The sequence below is a fragment of the Sturnira hondurensis genome, unplaced genomic scaffold (assembly GCF_014824575.4).
Source record: "Sturnira hondurensis isolate 20B ecotype Veracruz unplaced genomic scaffold, ASM1482457v3 Scaffold0005252, whole genome shotgun sequence".
In the NCBI taxonomy this organism is placed as follows: domain Eukaryota; kingdom Metazoa; phylum Chordata; class Mammalia; order Chiroptera; family Phyllostomidae; genus Sturnira; species Sturnira hondurensis.
The window spans coordinates 8,405,231-8,423,456 of record NW_028077883.1 but is presented as its reverse complement, the minus strand read 5'-3'; the positions used below and the strand labels follow the sequence as shown (position 1 = coordinate 8,423,456).

General features: G+C 39.5%; 1 long non-coding RNA gene across 1 annotated transcript in view; it reads right to left on the bottom strand.

Moving 5' to 3' along the window:
- Positions 1-1,544: 1,544 nt before the first annotated feature.
- LOC118987358 (uncharacterized) overlaps positions 1,545-18,226 on the bottom strand; it is a 38,845-nt gene continuing 22,163 nt past the window's right edge. The window contains exons 2-3 of the long non-coding RNA XR_005066549.1: positions 11,649-11,736; positions 1,545-1,743 (exon numbers count right to left, since the gene is read on the bottom strand). This is a non-coding gene — a long non-coding RNA (uncharacterized LOC118987358). The remainder of the gene's footprint in view (positions 1,744-11,648; positions 11,737-18,226) is intronic.

Here is an 18,226-nt window from a genome sequence, read left to right as displayed (position 1 = left end):
TTAATTCTTATACTGCTTGCTACTTATTTTAATTGTTTTATATTTTCAATTAGTGTCCTTGTTTTCTGGATGATTATAATGTGATTACAAAATAAGCAGCAGCTTTTGTAATTGCATACTAGGGTGACACACCCCTTCATCCGTGTTTTTCCTTTTAACCTTAACATGGTGAAAGGCTTTTTATTTTTTAAATGTAAATCAAAACCAGAATCTTAAGTAATAGAGAAATTGGTTCCCTAAGATGAATGTTGCCCATGAACTTTAAAAAATGAAGCTGGATAAGTGGAAGTGGGTTGGAGAATAGTATACTTCATTGCAGCTAGGAGGCTGTCCATTTTTCTTACACTGTCAAAGCTGTTGGTAAACACATAACCTGTTGTCTTTTGGAAACCAAGGTATTAGGCCAACCAAGGCTGGAGCTTTGGGGGATGTGGTAGCAAAATGTTATATAATTAATTTGGCTGCCTAGTTCTTGTGGTGTTCAGAGGTACTGTAGAGTTAGCTGAAGTTCAAAGTTTCCTGGCCTGACTGAAATGAGATAAGGAAAATAGTATGCAGTTTTAATTTTATTAAAAACATTTTAGCCTAAATTATTGATATGAGACTAATGAAGTTTGTGCAGTTATGCACTTTGTTAAATTGCAAGAGCTGAGTATCCTTGAACACCCTAGATGAGGGGTCCTCAACCCTGGCTCAACATTAGAATAACGGGGGACTCCACATTCAGATAGTCTCATTAATTTTTACAGGGAGTGTAGTGGAGAATTTTCTGGAGCATTCTATTGTGCAGATAAGGTTGAGAGAAGTTTTCAAAATGTGGTCTCTGGATTAGCAAAAAGCAACAGCCTCATTTGGAAGCTTGCTAGAAATGAAATTTTCAGGCTCCAACCCTGACCTACTACAACCCCAAATCTGAATTAAAAAAAAATGAATCAATAATGTTGTTTACATAAGGGAAAACAAGGGAGGAAAAGTATTATAAGGATAGACTAAAAGCATTAAGGGTCAGACAAAACAAAATATTATGTAAAGGGAGGAAACACAAACATTTAAAAAACTTTTGAATGTTTTAAGTGAATGATTTAAGGGACTGGGTTTTAAAAACATGTAGTGTAGCCCTGACTGGTGTAGCTCAGTGGATTGAGCGCAGGCCTGCTAACCAGACGATCGTGGTTTGATTCCCAGGCAGGGCACATGCTTGGGTTGCAGGCCAGTTTTCAGCAGGGGCCAGTTCCCTGCAGGGGATGCACGAGAAGCAACCATACATTGATGTTTCTTTCCTCTTTCCTTCCCTTCCCCTCTAAAAAGAAATAAATAAAATATTTTAAAAAATTGCATAGGGTTTTATCTGCTCATACATCTCATTAAAAAAAATAACATGTAGTGTGTAACAAGTAACAACACCTAGCCAGATTGAAAATTTGACCCATCTGTGTTTGGGACTGATTCCTGGTGAGGTCTCCTGGAGGTCAAATGTGAACAGTGAGATAAACTGAGGCCTCAGCCTGCAGCCTTATGACTGGCCAGAGAAGGAACCTATGCTCATCATTTCTGGTATGACTATCATAAGCCTACCCAAATCCTCTACCCCTTTTATAGGTGCACATCCACTGGGCATAGGAGCTGCTACTTGCCTTGATGAAACTTGTCTTGGTGCCTTAGTGTGTTGAATAACGTTAGTTACTCTGACTTCAGTCTGTAGGGCACACCTAGTGCTGAGCCAGGTAGTAGAACTTTGAGCACCTGGAAAAAATGAACATTATAAATGTATTTCAGATGATCAATCCTGTTTACATACAGTGTAGATGGAAGAGGTGTTAGAGGTCCACAAATATCAGTGCATATATTGTCACTAGAAATAAGTATTATTTCACCTTGAATTGTGTTATTTGTTTATTCAATCAACAAATATGTATTGAGCACCTGTCAGGCATCATGCTCAAGAGAAACAGTGGTGACCAGAAGAAATGTGAAGTTCCTTCATAGTACTTAAAATGTAATGGAGGAAATACACACATACACAAATGCTCACTCAGAAGACTTCATCACAATGACAAGTTGTGATAAGTACTTTTTGTAAGAAAAAGCCAGGGAACTGGGACCTGTGAGTAGGAGGGGAGTATCACTTGGAGCACAGCGGGGACATCGGGCAGATAAAGTTAAAGGATGGCTGCTAGTATAGGGTGTGAGGCAGGTCGAGGAAGACAATTATGGTGTATGGAATCGGATCTGGTAGACTACCAAAGGTCTACCTGGTGGGTATGAGGAGTATTGGTGAGGTGGTTCTCCAGCCATAGGCAGTAACTGTTTTTCCCAGAGCCAGGTACTGGTCCTGCCAAAGAGAATTCTGGGCAGAGGTTATTACAGACAGTAGATGTCTCCTTGACCCTGGGATCCTGGGAGGCTCAACCCTGATCCTCCTGTCTCCCCTGCAGTTGCCGTAACTCTCACCTCAGGTGAGACTGAAGGGAGGGGCTCTGCCTCACCTGTTTATAAGCACTGTATAGAGCCAATAGTATAAGCAGTTATTAGGAAACGTATTTCTGATGAAAGATTTTTGGAGTTCCTGGGAGAAAAGGCAGAATAAAAACTATGACTACCATGTTATTTTAAACTTTGGTGTTGATATATTACTTCTTTAAGAATTTGCTGAATACTGACTTTTTATAAATTTTAGTATATTGGGTTGGCCAAAAAGTGTGTTTAGTTTTTCTTCATAAAATAAAAGATATAGTTTTCATTTTCACCAATGACTTTATTGACATGGATATTTTTAAAATGCTTTATTGATTATGCTATTAGAGTAGTCCCAATTTTTTCCCTTTTCTCCCCTCCACCCAGTACCCCCATTCCCTCCAGTATACCACCCTCCTCCCCCAAGTTCATGTCCATGAGTCATGCATATAAGTTCTTTGGCTAGTCCATTTCCTGTACTGTTCTTGACATGTCCCTGTCTATTTTGTACCTACTGATTTGTACTTCTTAATCCCTGTACCTTTCTCCCCATTTCCCCCCCGCCCCAACTGATAGCCCTCCAAATGATCTCCATATCTATGATTCTGTTTCTATTTTTCTTGTTTGCTTAATTTGTTTATTAAATTCAATTGTTGATGGTTGTCAATTTGTTGCCATTTTAATGTTCATACTTTTGATCTTTTTCTTTCTTAGTATGTCGGCTATCTCCTGCATGGTAGAGCCTTCATGGTTCTCAATTAATGTCTCGATTTGATCACTATCAACTTCAACTGATCTACCTAGAGCATCATCCAGAGAGATATCTCCAGCACGAAACTTCGCAGACCACTTTTGACATGTTCATTCAGCCACAGCACCTTCTCCATATGCACTGCACAAATCTTTTTTGTGTGTTTGAGATGCTCTTTTACCTCTCTTGAAATAGTAAAACATAATATGTCAAAAATGTTACTTATTTTCTTCCATTTTCAATATGAAAATGGCTACACAAAATTTACCAATTTTCATTCTTTTAAAATGCATTATGTCACAACATTCTTACAAAGTTGTTTGAGTGAAATTAAAGACAATTGAGCACTTTTAGAGCCATGTTACAGAAAAGAAAAACCAAATGAACTTTTTGGCCAGCGCAACATTTGACCTCTGTTCTGTAGACAGCTGAAGGGAGGAGGCACTCATGCCCTCAGACACTATTCCTGTCATAATTCATGGTGGCTCAGTAGACATGTGGATGATCATTTCAGCACTTTGGACTTTCACCTTCTTGTCTGCTTCTCATCTAATGATCTTGACTTCTACATATCTTCACGTTCATGGTCACACTATTGACCTTACCATGACCGTTACTAATTGATTTGTATGAACCTTCCACCCCGTGAAATGCATGTGTTGAAGTTCCAGTGTCAGTTCCTCAGAATGAGAGCTTCTTTGGAGACAAGGGTAGTGCAGAGGTAACTAGGTAACCTGGCACCATTACAGTTGGCCCTGATTCAATGTGACTGGTATCGTTATGAAGAAGGAAAATTTGTACCGAGTGGCACATACATAAAGATAACACCATGTGAACACGGAGCCAGACAGTGTGGTGGTATCTCTATAAGCCAAGGAATGACAGAGGTTGCTAACAAGCCACCAGAAGCTGGGGAAGAGGCATGGAACACATTTTTCCTCACAGCCCTCAGAAGGAACCAACCAATTCCCTGATCTTGAAGACATCCAGCCTCCAGAACTGTGAAATAAATTTTCATTGTATAAGCTACTCAGTTTGTTATACTTTGTTACAGCAGCCCTAGGAGACTAATAGAATCACCAATAGGTACAAGGTTTCCATCATCTCAGATTCAAACATTTAATTGCCTCCTCCCCTTACACTCACTACTGTTAGTGCTCAAACTCTAATGTGTCTTTATCACCAAGACCTTTAACACATAGATCCTATTACTTTCTCACTTTTCCTCACCCCCTATCATATCCTCACACCCCTTCTCATTCAAATTTATTTTCAACACAGCAGCCAACAGGATCCTTTTTAAACATAAGTATAATCATGATACATTTATGTTCACTGTCCTGAGGCTTACAAAGTCCTTTAAGAGCATCATTCGATTGAATTTAAATCCTGAAGTGTTCGCATATTTTTAAACAGGAGGGATCTTTTTATTTGTCAGTAACTACCTACTGTATGCAAATAAAGGGGTGACAGTGGTGATTAGGGAAAAAAAGGTCATTCACTTTTTTCTCCTTTTTCCAGTCAACATATTTTCTCATTCATGGTATAGGGGATTTGGACCAGGACCAGAACTGTCTTGTTGTTATTTCTTATTCTGCTTCTTCAGGTGGATAAAGGTGTTGCTCTGGGTGGAGCTGGGGAGAAGACCTCCACCTTACCTCCCCTCTTCTGCTCTGGGAACATTTTGAACCCTAGTTCTCCTTATGAGTACTAAATTTCAGGATCTGTGTCCTAAGGACTTTAATTTTCTTTCTGGGGGCAATCAGGAAGTCAAAGCGGCAGCATGAGCAAAGGTACCCAGCCCCCTCTCTAGGAGGCCGGGCCTAAAGGCTGGCAGGAATCCTAACCTCCAGGAAAGGTTTCCTGCAAACCTGGCTGGAGACCAGCTGGCCCACGCCCTGCTCTGATGTTACTCAGAACTGAAACTACAAAGCAAGTGGGTTTCATTTCACAAAGTGCATGTTAAAATTAGGTATTTCTTCTTCACACAGTCTCTGTACCAGCTAGTTATGAAGGAGAAAGCCTTAAATAACGTAATTAAACTTTGGAGGGTTTAATCTTTAACAAAATGTAAACTTTTGATATCATCTTGATTATGTAGTAAGAGAGAGTGCGGCATAGCTGTGCTTGGCTGTGTTGGATGAGTTCCATTTCCTCAAGAATTAGCAACAGTCATGTTCTGGAAAACACCTCCAAAGAAGTAAAGATGTAGGTAGAACATACCCAGTCTTTTCCTAGTTTTGACTGAGGATGTATTTGTTGAGACTGTGTGATATGAACAAAATTATGTCACAGCAAATTAAAATGCACTTGATTGACCTGTTGCTTAGGAACTGTTTATGGGACATATTTTCCCCTTAACGTTTGCTATGAAAATTTTCAAACATGCAGAAGAGTTGAAAGAATAGTAAAAGGAACATCTTTTAGCTAGCACATCTCTTCTATATTTAAATATTTTAATTAAATAAACAATCATAAATATGTAACCAACTCACTCTCTTTCTCTCTCTTTCTTCCCTCCCTCCTTTCCTCCCTTTCTTTTCTTTTGTTTTTTGTTTTGTTTTCTTTCCTTATACATTCCATGTGTTCAGTGTGTCTACCTCCACATTTGTTTAATGTGGAGCGCATCCTGTAAGTTGTATCTTCAAAATGTGTCCCACTTCTGACCACAGTTTACCATCCCTACCTCCCCCAGCTGCTCCAACCCTCCCTCTCCTCTTCCTGGATTGCAGGAGTAGCCCCTCCCTAGTTTCCCTCTTGCTGTTTTTGTTCCCTCTTGTGACTTCTAAACACAGCAGCCAGAGGGAGCTATTCGTTTTTTTTTAAGATTTTATTTATTTTTATTTTTTAAATTATTTAATTATTTTTTTAGTATGGTATTCTGTCTGTTACTCCCATCCCACCCCACCCCCCATGCTCCCCCCTCCCTCCCATTTCCACCCTTCTCAATTGTTGTCCATGTATCCTTTATATATGTTCCTCTAAATCCCTCCCCTATTTCCCCTGAAATTCCCTCCCCCTAACCCCGGTCACTGTCAGCCTATTCTCTATTTCAGTGTCTTTGGTAATATTTTGGTTGCTTGTTTGTTTTGTTGTTTAGCTTCCTGTTAAAGGTGAGATTATATGGTATTTGTCCTTCAACACCTGGCTTATTTCACCCAGCATAATGCTTTCCAGTTCTAACGATGCTGTTGCAAAGGGTAGGAGCTACTTCTTTCTTTCTGCTACATAGAATTCCATTGTGTATATGTACCATAGTTTTTTGATCCATTCATATACTGACGGGTACCTAGTTTGCTTCCAACTCGTGGCTATTTTAAATTGTGCTGCTATGAACATTGGGGTGCATAGGTTCTTTTGGATTGGTGTTTCAGGGTTCTTAGAATATAATCCCAGCAGGGGAATTGCTGGGTCAAAAGGCAGGTCCATTTTTAGTTTTCTGAGAAGATTCCATACTGTTTTCCATAATGGTTTTACCAGTCTGCAATCCCACGAACAGTGAACTAGGGTCCCCTTTTCCCCAAAACCTTTCCAACATTTGTTGTTTGTTGCTTTGTTTATGATAGCCATTCTCACCAGTGTAAAGTGGTATCGCATTGTGGTTTTAATTTGCATCTCTCTGATAGCTAGCGATATTGAGCATCTTTTCATGTGTTTCTGGATCCTCTGTATATCCTCCTTGGAGAAGTGTCTGTTCAAGTCCCTTTCCCATTTTTTAATTGGGTTAGTTGTCTTCTTAGAGTGAAGTTGTGTGAGTTCTTTGTATATTTTGGAGACTAAACCCTTGTCTGAGGTATCACTGGCAAATATGTTTTCCCATACATTTGGTTGTCTTTTTATTTTAATGCTGTTTTCTTTAGCCATGCAGAAGCTATTTTGATGAGATCCCATTTGTTTATTTTTTCCTTTATATTCCTTGCTTTAGGGGACATATTAGTAAAAATGTTGCTGCAGAAATATCTGAGATTTTCCTGCCAATGTTCTCCTCTAGGACTTTAATGGTGTCACGGCTTATATTTAAGTCTTTTATTCATCTTGACTTTATTTTGGTGTATGGTGTAAGTTGGTGCTCGAGTTTCATTTGTTTTGCATGTAGCTGTCCAGTTCTCCCAACACCATTTGTTGAAGAGGCTATCTCTGGTCCAGTTTATGTTACTGCCCCCTTGGTCAAATATTAATTGACTGTAGAGAGTTGGGTTTATTTCTGGGCTCTCTGTTCTACTCCATTGGTCTATGTGCTTGTTTTTATGCCAGTACCAGGCTGTTTTGATTATGGTGGCCTTGTAATACAGTTTGGTATCAGGTATTGTGATCCCTCCTACTTTGTTCTTCTTTCTCAAAATTGCGGCTGCTATTTGGGGTCTTTTATGGTTCCATATAAATTTTTGAAGTGTTTGTTCTATGTCTATGAAATATGCCACTGGTACTTTAATAGGTATTGCATTGAATCTGTAAATTGCTTTGGGTAGTATGGACATTTTGATGATGTTCATTCTTCCAATCCATGAACACGGTATATGTTTCCATTTGCTTGTGTCCTCCTTGATTTCTTACTTCAGTGTGTGTAGTTTTCTGCATACAGATCTTCTACCTCCTTAGTTAGGTTTATTCCCATGTATTTTATTTTTGTTTTTGCTATATTGAATGGGATTTTTTTCTTGATCTCTGCTTCTGCTGATTCATTGTTAGTGTACAAAAATGCCTTTGATTTCTGGATATTGACTTTGTAACCCACTGTTTTGCCAAATTCAGTTATTAGTTCCAGCAGTTTTTTGGTAGAGTCTATAGCATTTTCCATGTATACTAGCATGTCATCTGCAAACAATGACAGTTTTCTTTCGTCCTTTCCAATTTGAATGCCTTTTATTTCCTTTTCTTGCCTGATTGCTCAGGCTAAAACTTCCAATACTATATTAAATAGCAGTGGTGAAAGTGGACAACCTTGTCTTGTTCCTGATCTTAGTGGAAAAGCTTTTAGTTTTTGCCCATTGAGTATGATGTTGGCTGTAGGTCTTTCATATATGGCCTTTATTATATTGAGGAATACTCAGAGGGAGCTATTTGAATGTAAATAACACACAATATTCTGTTCAGTCCCTCTCAGTGGCTTTCCACTTGACTCAGAGTGAAGGCCAAGCTCATTGTGAACTCAGGGCCTTCCAGGACCTGGCACCCTGTTACCCCATCTTACTTTTATTTCCTTCTCTTAATCAGGCCCCGCCCCCTGATTTCCCTGTTGCGCCTTGCAGACTGTACCTGCTCCTGCTCTGGCACTGCACTTGTTTCCTTTCCCTGGAATATCCCTGGATTCCCACGTGGTTCAGGGCTGCACTGCACTAGGTCTCTTATCAAATGTCACCTTCTCACAGGGGCACTGCTTGGCCTGCCCATAGAAAATTATCTCATCTCCCAATATTTCTCATTTATCTTCCTGCTTAAAAAATCTACTTATGTCTCATTATAAGCAAATGTTCCATATATTTTTACCTATTTGTCTTGTTTATTCTCTTCCCCATCCCTTGTTTTGTGTGCTTCATGAGAACAAGAGTTTTGTGCATTTTGTTCACTATTTTACAGTGCCCAGAACATAGGAGTTTATTAACAAATATTTATCTGATGAATAACATTTTTTAAGAGTAGGTAAAAATAATGAGTTTTTGAAAACCGTTGAATTATCAGTGCCTGTGGGCCAAAGGACTAGGGCAGTTATTTCATTTGGCTGAAATTCCAGACAGAAATCTGGAACAATCTTCACTGGGCTACCTGTTTGGCCAGACTAACTCTACCTTCAGTTTAGTAACAAAGAATAAGAAGACAGTTTATCAAAAGGAAAAGAATGTTAAATGTTTTCTCCTGTAGTTCTTTAGGTACCCCAGTTTTATAATATCCTGTATTAATCTCTGCTCTGTCTCTAAATGAGGCCATTACTCTTGATGGGTTTTCCCCAGAGGATGTCCCTCTCTACTGCAGGTCCTTGGTGTCAGAGCCTCAGCGCCTCTGCTGTCTTCATCTGCTGCCTCTGCCCAGGGAGGCTGACCCTGGTGAGGGGCTCGCCCCTTTCTGCAGACACACTCTGATCAGGTCTGGTGAGGCAATACTTTCCCTTTGCCAGAGTTCTCGTTCAGTAATTTAACCATTCACCTCTCTCTCTGAAGATACCTTGAGGACTGTGAGGACAGAGTCCAGATATTCTCTTGTAGTTCAGCCAGTGATTACACTGTTCAAACTGGGCTCCACATTCTACAGCTGAAGCAGCCCATCAGGACATTTCCACTGCAGTCCATCCCTTTTTCTTACAGTTCTTTGGCCTCTACACAGCTGGGGCCTCATTGTGTGCCATGTCCCATGTAGGGGCTGCTATGTAGGGAACCTGGTGCCACCTACAAGGTGACAGCATTCTCTCATTTCCTTTAGTTCAGATTCTGCTAATAGATACCAGGGAGATAGAAATATTCTTCTCTATAAGGTCATTGACATTTATTTCCCCAACTCTGGAGCTTTGTTTGTGTTAGAAGGAGAAATTGATAATATCTAGGTTTGATACAGTAAACTCTTCAATAATAACTGTGGACTGATAGTGTCAAAAGTACTCAACTCCTTTCTCCTCCCACATGGTAACTGTTACAAGCATATAATGATTTCCACCTATTATATTCAATAGTGCTTTTGAAATAGTTTGTAGTTTATCAAGTTTAAGAAAATCTGCATATATATTGTTGGTACTGATTAAAAATCAAAATCACCATGACTGTTGTGCACAACTGAAAATGACTTGACTGAACACTTGGCTTCTTAGGGGCCCTCAGCTTCCTGTTTTGAAAATACTGGGAACATAAATCTTACTGATAGTAGTAACATTAATTATTGCCAAAGGAGTGGCAGGATGCTATTCTGGAATGATTACTTCAGGTGTCTCTCTTTAGACATTGCCCAAAAAGTACCAAATTGGTAGAGCTCTTAGGAGCAAGTGCTGGTGCCCACCCACTCCCATCTGCAGGAGGGTCCTCGGTAGCACTCCAGACACCCCTGCCCTGCTTGACTGTTCTGCTTGGCGAGATCTTGCGGTTGATAGTAGGGGAAAGACACTCGGGAAATCCTGGCTCTCAGCCAGGAAGACTACATGCGCACTCCTTTACTGGTCTGCAAACTGAAACTACACCCAGACAAGTTAAATCTCACTTCCTGTAGTTGTTTTCATTTTAGCGTTGAACTAAATTGCTGTATAAGATGGATTTGAAAGAAACACAGACATAGAAGAATAGCCTTTGCTGTGCATCTTGGATGAAATGTGAAGCTGTTAATAGAACCAGAGTTGTGCTTGGCTGCCCACTGCCTCCAGTAGGCCAATTCTAGGAATAGAATCTGGTGAGAAAGGAAGGAGGTTTTTATTCAAATGCTGCACATTCTGGGAGAATGCCAGACTCTAGTCTCAAAGCCCATCTCCTCCAGAAAACCCAGAGAACACCCCAGCTGTCATCAGCCAGATCAGAACTTAAGGCAGTGTCCAGAGTTCCTTCTCCCATTTAAAGCATCGTAATTTGGGAATTGAAGACAGTCACTGAGTGGTCAGCCAGGCACCTCAGCTTTTCCTGCAGCCACTGCCCAGCTTCTGACTCCCTTTTAGAACCCATACGTGGGTCCAGTGGCACCATTTATCATATGGCCTGCAGGTCCAGATGGTCCAACAAATGTACCAGCAAGTATGATCACAAGGTGGTGTCCCTTCCTTCCTTTGGTATTATGTTATTTTGGGTGTGGGAGGGCCCAAATGCTTTCTGACAATGCCCAAATAATATCCAAATTTCCACTCACTCGAGCAGAGTCTGTGCCCCACCAATTCCTTCTTTTCCTCAGGCTAGACTGTCAGGTTTCTCTGTCTTGCACCTACCCCTGCCACAATATTGACCTCTAAGGTGCAGGTTCTGCCTTTCCCTTGTTGCACCCCCAATCAGGTAGTGTAAGTGCGTAGGGGGACTTCCTCTCACTATTCAGTTTTCCCAGTAGCCTTGTGTGTGCTCAGTGCAATGCTATCTTTTGTTGCCATCTTGCCCAGGTGCAGGGGATCTGCCACCAAGCTATCAATATCAAAATTTTTAATCTAAAGTTAACATGAGACAGAAATTTGTATAATTGCACAGAACCTTGGTTCCTTCACAGTCTTTAACCTTATATTTTGGATCTTATTCACATTGTTTCTCTAATCATCTTTCACAATCTGCACACAAACAAAAACATTCTCATCACTCCAAGTACACTTAAAAAGTTATCCTCAGTTAAATATATTGATATGTATTTTGTCCTTTTGTAGTTCTAATTAATCTCAGTATTTTTACAAGTAATGATTTGTAGACAAACACATGTATTTATATAAAGGCTATAGCTGGAGTTTTAAAAATGCTGTCCCCTCATAAGCATAAAAATAAGGTTTGATTCAGCAACTTACCAGGATTTTCCTGAAAGCTTTCTCTTTTTATATCAGAAACTTTAAACAGTTTCTTTTAACCTTGGTTTTCTTATTCCTCTTCTGATGCCTAGGAGACAAATACTTGTAAAGATCCTTATTTTAAAATTAAGCCATTGAGTTGTGAAGTTTTCTGTGTCCTGATGTGCGGATTCTACCTAAGGGTGTGGGTGAGGGGCGGGGCAGAAGCAGAATGAGGAAGCAGAAACCATGCTCTGACTCTTCCTGAGAGTGTGTGAGAGCTGCAGGGCAGAAGCAGAGTGAGAAGCAGGAACAGGAAGTTTCCATTTCATCTGAGACATACTTGTTTGGATTTGGAAGAATATAAGATATTTAAAAATTGACATCATAAAAATTATCAATAAATTTGAATATTGCTTAGAAACTATTCATTGATCAGACAGAATTTAAGTCATAAGAATAAGAAACTGGCCAAGGAGTGTGGAGGTGGAGAAATCTACAGAAAAAAGAAAATTAAAATCTCAGTGTGATTTAATCAGCTGTTATGGGCTAATTGTGGCCCTGAAAATGCTGTGATGAAGTCCTAATCCTCATCACCTCAGCAGGTGACTGTATTGGGAGACAGGGTCTTTAAAAGGGTAATTAAGGTCAAGTGAGCTCTTTATGGTGAACTCTAATCCAGTATGATTGCTGTCCTTGTAAGAAAAACCAGGTGAGGACATGGGAATATGCCATCTATCCATATAAGACAAGGAGAGAGGCCTTAGAAGATATGGTCTTGCCACACCTGAATCTCAGATTTGTAGCCTCTACAATTGTGAGGAAATAAATTTCTGATGTTTAAGCCAGCAATTCTGCAGTTCTAATTAGCTCTAGCAAAATAATATAGTGCCCCTAAATTATTCTTTGTGCTAGATCACTATTTATTTTATTTTCTTTTAAAAAGTAAAACATTAATTTTTCTATTATGAATATAATTGATAGGGGAACTCAAGAGTTAAATATTTTAGCTTTAGTTGATAGGCTTAAGTGATTAAGGCCCCTGGAAAACCATTGTTCCAGGAATGGGAATGCAAGACCATGTGACTCCAGGCGGTCCACACGCAATTACAACTTTGTGCCCGAGGAAGACTGCAATCAATGAAGATGGCAGCTGAACCATTGAGTTCCAGGGAGAATTTCTTTTTGTTGTTTAGATTTATTTAATTATTGTTTAAGTACACTTTTCTGTCTTATATTCCCAGCCATGCTCTCCCCCCAGGGCACCCCACCTCCCTACAATTTCCACCCTCCCCACCTAAATTATTGTCCATGTGTCCTTTATACTTGTTCCTGTGACTCCTTCCCCTTTCCGCCTATGGTTCACTCCTCTCTCTCTTCTAGTCCCTGTCTGCCTATTCTGTATTTCAGTGTCTTTGGTCATATTTTGCTTGCTTGTTTGTTCTGATGTTTAGCTTCCTATTAAAGGTGAGATCATATGGCATTTGTCTTTAAACACCTGGCTTATTTCACTCAGCATAATGCTTTCCAGTTCCAACCATGCTGTTGCAAAGGGTAGGAGCTCTTTCTTTCTGCTGCATAGAATCCCATCGTGTAATATGTACCATAGTTTTTTGATCCATTAATTTACTGATGGGCATCTAGGTTGCTTCCAACTCTTGGCTATTGTAAATTGTGCTGCAATGAACATTGGGGTGCATAGGTTCTTTTGGATTGGTGTTTCAGGGTTCTTAGAATATAATCCCAGCAGGGGAATTGCTGGGTCAAAAGGCAGGTCCATTTTTAGTTTTCTGAGAAAACTTCATACTGTTTTCCATAATGGTTTTACCAGTCTGCAATCCCACGAACAGTGAACTAGGGTCCCCTTTTCCCCAAAACCTTTCCAACATTTGTTGTTTGTTGCTTTGTTTATGATAGCCATTCTCACCAGTGTAAAGTGGTATCGCATTGTGGTTTTAATTTGCATCTCTCTGATAGCTAGCGATATTGAGCATCTTTTCATGTGTTTCTGGATCCTCTGTATATCCTCCTTGGAGAAGTGTCTGTTCAAGTCCCTTTCCCATTTTTTAATTGGGTTAGTTGTCTTCTTAGAGTGAAGTTGTGTGAGTTCTTTGTATATTTTGGAGACTAAACCCTTGTCTGAGGTATCACTGGCAAATATGTTTTCCCATACAGTTGGTTGCCTTTTTATTTTAATACTGTTTTCTTTAGCCATGCAGAAGCTTTTAATTTTGATGAGATCCCATTTGTTTATTCTTTCCTTTATGTCCCTTGCTCTAGGGGACATATCAGTAAAAATGTTGCTGCAGAAATATCTGAGATTTTCCTGCCAATGTTCTCCTCTAGGACTTTAATGGTGATACGGCTTATATTTAAGTCCTTTATCCACCTTGAATTTACTTTGGTGTATGGTGTAAGTTGGTGCTCGAGTTTCATTTGTTTTGCATGTAGCTGTCCAGCTCTCCCAACACCATTTATCGAAGAGGCTATCTCTGGTCCAGTTTATGTTACTGCCCCCTTGGTCAGTACTTGGTCATTATATTGACTTTGTAACCCGCTNTCTGGTTTTGGAATTAGGATAATGCTCGCTTCATAAAAAGAGTTTGGGAGTTTCCCATCATTTTGGATTTTTTGGAATAGTCTGTGAAGAATAGGGGTTAGCTCTTCCTTAAACGCTTTGTAGAATTCTCCTGTGAAACCATCTGGTCCGGGGCTTTTGTGTGATGGGAGTTTTTTGATTACTGCTTCAATTTCATTTGCTGTTATTGGTCTGTTCAGGCTTTCTACTTCTTCTTCATTGAGTTTTGGAAGATTATATTTTTCTAGAAATTTGTCCATTTCACCTAGGTTTTCAAATTTCTTGGCATACAGTTCTTCATAGTAATTTCTTACAATCCCTTCTATTTCTGTGGTATCAGTTGTAATCTCTCCTCTTTCATTTCTGATTGTGTTTATTTGTGTCCTCTCCTTTCTTTTCTTGATGAGCCTACTTAGAGGCTTGTCTGTTTTGTTTATCTTTTCAAAAAACCAACTTCTGGATTCATTGATCCTTAGAATTGTGCTTTTAGTCTCTATGTCATTTAATTCTGCTCTGATCTTGGTTATTTCCTTCCTTCTACTTGCTCTGGGCTGTGTTTGTTGTTGTTCCTCAAGTTCTTGCAGGGGAAGGTTAGGTTGTTTGTTTGAAATGTTTCTGTCTTCTTTAGGTAAGCCTGTATTGGTATGAGCTTCCCTCTCAGGACTGCCTTCACTGTGTCCCATAAGTTTTGGGTTGTTGTGAGTTCATTTTCATTTGTTTCCAGAAACTTTTTAATTTCTTCCCTAATTTCATTCTTGACGCATTCGTTGTTTAATAGCATACCATTCAGTCTCCATGATTTTGGGTGTTTGGGGTTTTTCCCTTTGGGGTTGGTTTCCAGTTTCAGTCCCTTGTGGTCAGAGAAAATGCTTGGTATCATTTCAATTTTCTTGAATGTTCTGAGGCTCCTTTTGTGTCCTATTATGTGGTCTGTCTTTGAAAATGTCCCATGTGCATTTGAAGAGAATGTGTATTTAGCTTCTTTGGGATGCAGGGCTCTATATATATCAGTTAAGTCCATTTCATATAGGGTGTTGTTTAATGCCACTATATCTTTGTTGATATTTTGCTTGCAAGATCTGTCCATTTTTGACAGTGGGGTGTTAAAATCCCCTCCTATAATTGTGTTGTTGTCAATATCTTTCTTGAAGTCCTCTAAGATTTTCTTTATATATTTGGGTGCTCCTATGTTGGATGCATATATATTTATGATGTTAATGTCTTCTTGGTGGATTCTTCCCTTGAGATTATGAAATGACCTTCTGGGTCTCTCCTTATGGTCTTTTTTTTTTTTAAAGTCTATTTTGTCTGATATGAGTATTGCTACCCTGGCTTTTTCTTCTTGTCCGTTTGCTTGGAAAATTTGTTTCCAGCCTTTCACTTTTAGTCTGTGGTGGCCTTTTGTCCTGAGGTGGGTCTCTTGTAGGCAGCATATGTGTGGGTCATGCTTTCTTATCCATTCAGCTATTCTATGTCTTTTGATTGGAGCATTTAATCCATTTACATTTAAGGTTATTATTGATAGGTACTTACTCATGGCCATTTTTGTACCTGTGTTCCTCTCTTTTCCTTCCTTTCCTTCAAGCAGTCCTTTTAGTATTTCTTGTAGAGCTGGTTTGGTGGAGGCATATTCTTTTAGACTTCTTTTGTCTTGGAAGCTCTTTATTTGGCCTTCTATCTTGATTGAGAGCCTTGCTGGGTAAAGTAACCTTGGTTGTAGGCCTCTGGTTCTCATTACTTGGAATATTTCTTGCCATTCTCTTCTTGCTTGGAGTGTTTCCATTGAGAAGTCAGTAGTTAACCTTATTGGGGCTCCCTTGTATGTTACTTCTTTTTTCTCCCTTGCTGCCTTTAAGATTCTCTCTTTGTCTTGGAATTTTGCCATTTTAATGATGATGTGTCTTGAAGTGGGCCTCTTTGGGTTCCTCTTGATTGGGACTCTCTGTGATTCCTGGATTTGTGTGACCTTTTCTCTCATCAAATTAGGGAAATGTTCCATCATTACTCTCTCAAATAGGTTTTCTATCCCTTGTCCTTCTTCTCCTTCTGTTATTCCTATTATTTGGATATTATCACATTTCATACTGTCTTGCATTTCTCTTAATCCCTCCTCATTCTTTCTGAGCCTCTTTTCCTTTTCTTTCTCTTTCTGGGAGTTTCTTTCTACTTTGTCCTCCAACTCGCAGATCTGATCTTCTGTCTCATTGATCCTGCTTTTCATTCCTTCTACTGTGTTCTTCAGTTCAGAAATTGTATTCTTCATATCCTCTTGGCCTTTGCTGATAGTTTCTATTTCCTTTTTCATGTTGATACAGTTTGTGGTGAGTTCATTGTAGCTCCCCTGTAGTTTCTGGTAGCTCATTGTGAACTCTTTGAATTTCCTGATAACCAGTCCTTTGAATTCAATATCTGATAGTTGACTTGCCTCTATTTCATCTAACATTCTCTCTGAGGCTTCCTCCTTTTCTTTCATTTGGGGACTGTTTCTTTGTCTTCCCATTGTTTGTGAGACTCTTCTTGTTAGCCTCAACTTCTTGAATTGATCTGTCCTGACTCCCCAGGGAGAATTTCTGATCAACTGTAAGGAAGGACTAGTTAAATCATTGCTGGAGTGCAATTCTTATCCAATTAATCCTTTTTCAAAAAATATTTTATTGAATATGCTCTTACATTTGTCCTATTTCTCCCTCTTCATTCCCCTCCACCCTGTATAACTCTCACACCCACATTCCCCCCTTTAGTTCATTTCCATGTGTCATAAGTTCTTTAGCTTCTATGTTTCCCATACAATTCTTGCCCTTCCCCTGTCTATTTTCTACGTACCATCTATGCTACTTATTCTCTGTACCTTTTCCCCCTCTCTCCTCTTCCCACTCCCGTGTTGCTAACTCTCCATGTGATCACCATTTCTTTGGTTCTGTTCCTGCTCTGGTTATTTGCTTAGGCTTTTTTCTTTTTAGATGTGGTTGTTAGTAATTTTGAGTTTGCTATCATTTTACTATACATGTTTTTTTTCTTCTTTTTCTTAGATATGTCCCTTTAATATTTCATAAAATAAGGGTTTGGTGATGATGAAGTCCTTGAACTTGACCTTATCTGAGAAACACTTTATCTGCCCTTCCATTCTAAATGAAAGCTTTGCTGGATAGAGCAATCTTGAATGTAGGTCCTTGCATTTCATGACTTGGATTACTTCTTTTCAGCCATTTTTGCCTCCAAGGTTTTTTTGAGAAATCAGCCGATAGTCTAATGGGAACTCCATTGTAGGTAACTGTCTCCTTTTCTCTTGCTACTTTTAAGCTCCTCTCCTTATCTTTAATCTTCAGTAATGTAATTATGATGTGTTTTGGTGTTTTTCTCCTTGGGTCCAACTTCTTTGGGCCTCTCTAAGCTTCCTGGACTTCCTAGAAGCCTATTTCCTTTTCCAGATTGGGAAAGTTCTCCTTTACTATTTGTTTAAACAACTTTTGCACTTGTTGCTCTTCCTCTTCTCCATCTGGTACCCCTATAATGCAGATGTGGGAATGTTTAAAGATGTCCTGGAGGTTCCTAAGCCTCTCCTCATTTTTTAAAATTTCTTGTCTCTTCATTCTTTTCTGTTTGGTTGTTTCTTTCTTACTTCTGGTCCACTCCCTTGATTTGAGTCCCACTTTCCTTCCCATTACTTTGGTTCCCTGTGTATTTTCCTTCATTTTGCTTAGTGTAGCTTTCTTTTTTTTCATCTAATTTGCTACCAAAATTCATGCTCACCAATTCTGTGAGCATCCTGATCACCAGTGGTCTGAACTGTGCATCTGATAGGTTGGCTCTCCCTTCGTCGCTTAGTTGTATTTGCTGTTGGGCTTTGATCTGTTCTTTTCTTTGAGCCATGTTTTGGTCTTGTCTTCCCTGTTACATATTGAGGGGGAGAACTTTAGATGTTCACCAGGGCAGGTCAACCTAGTTGCTGGGTTGTGACGCTGTATGTGGATGCGGGGTCTAAGAAGGAACGATGGTGCTTGCTCCACTCTCTGTTGGGTTT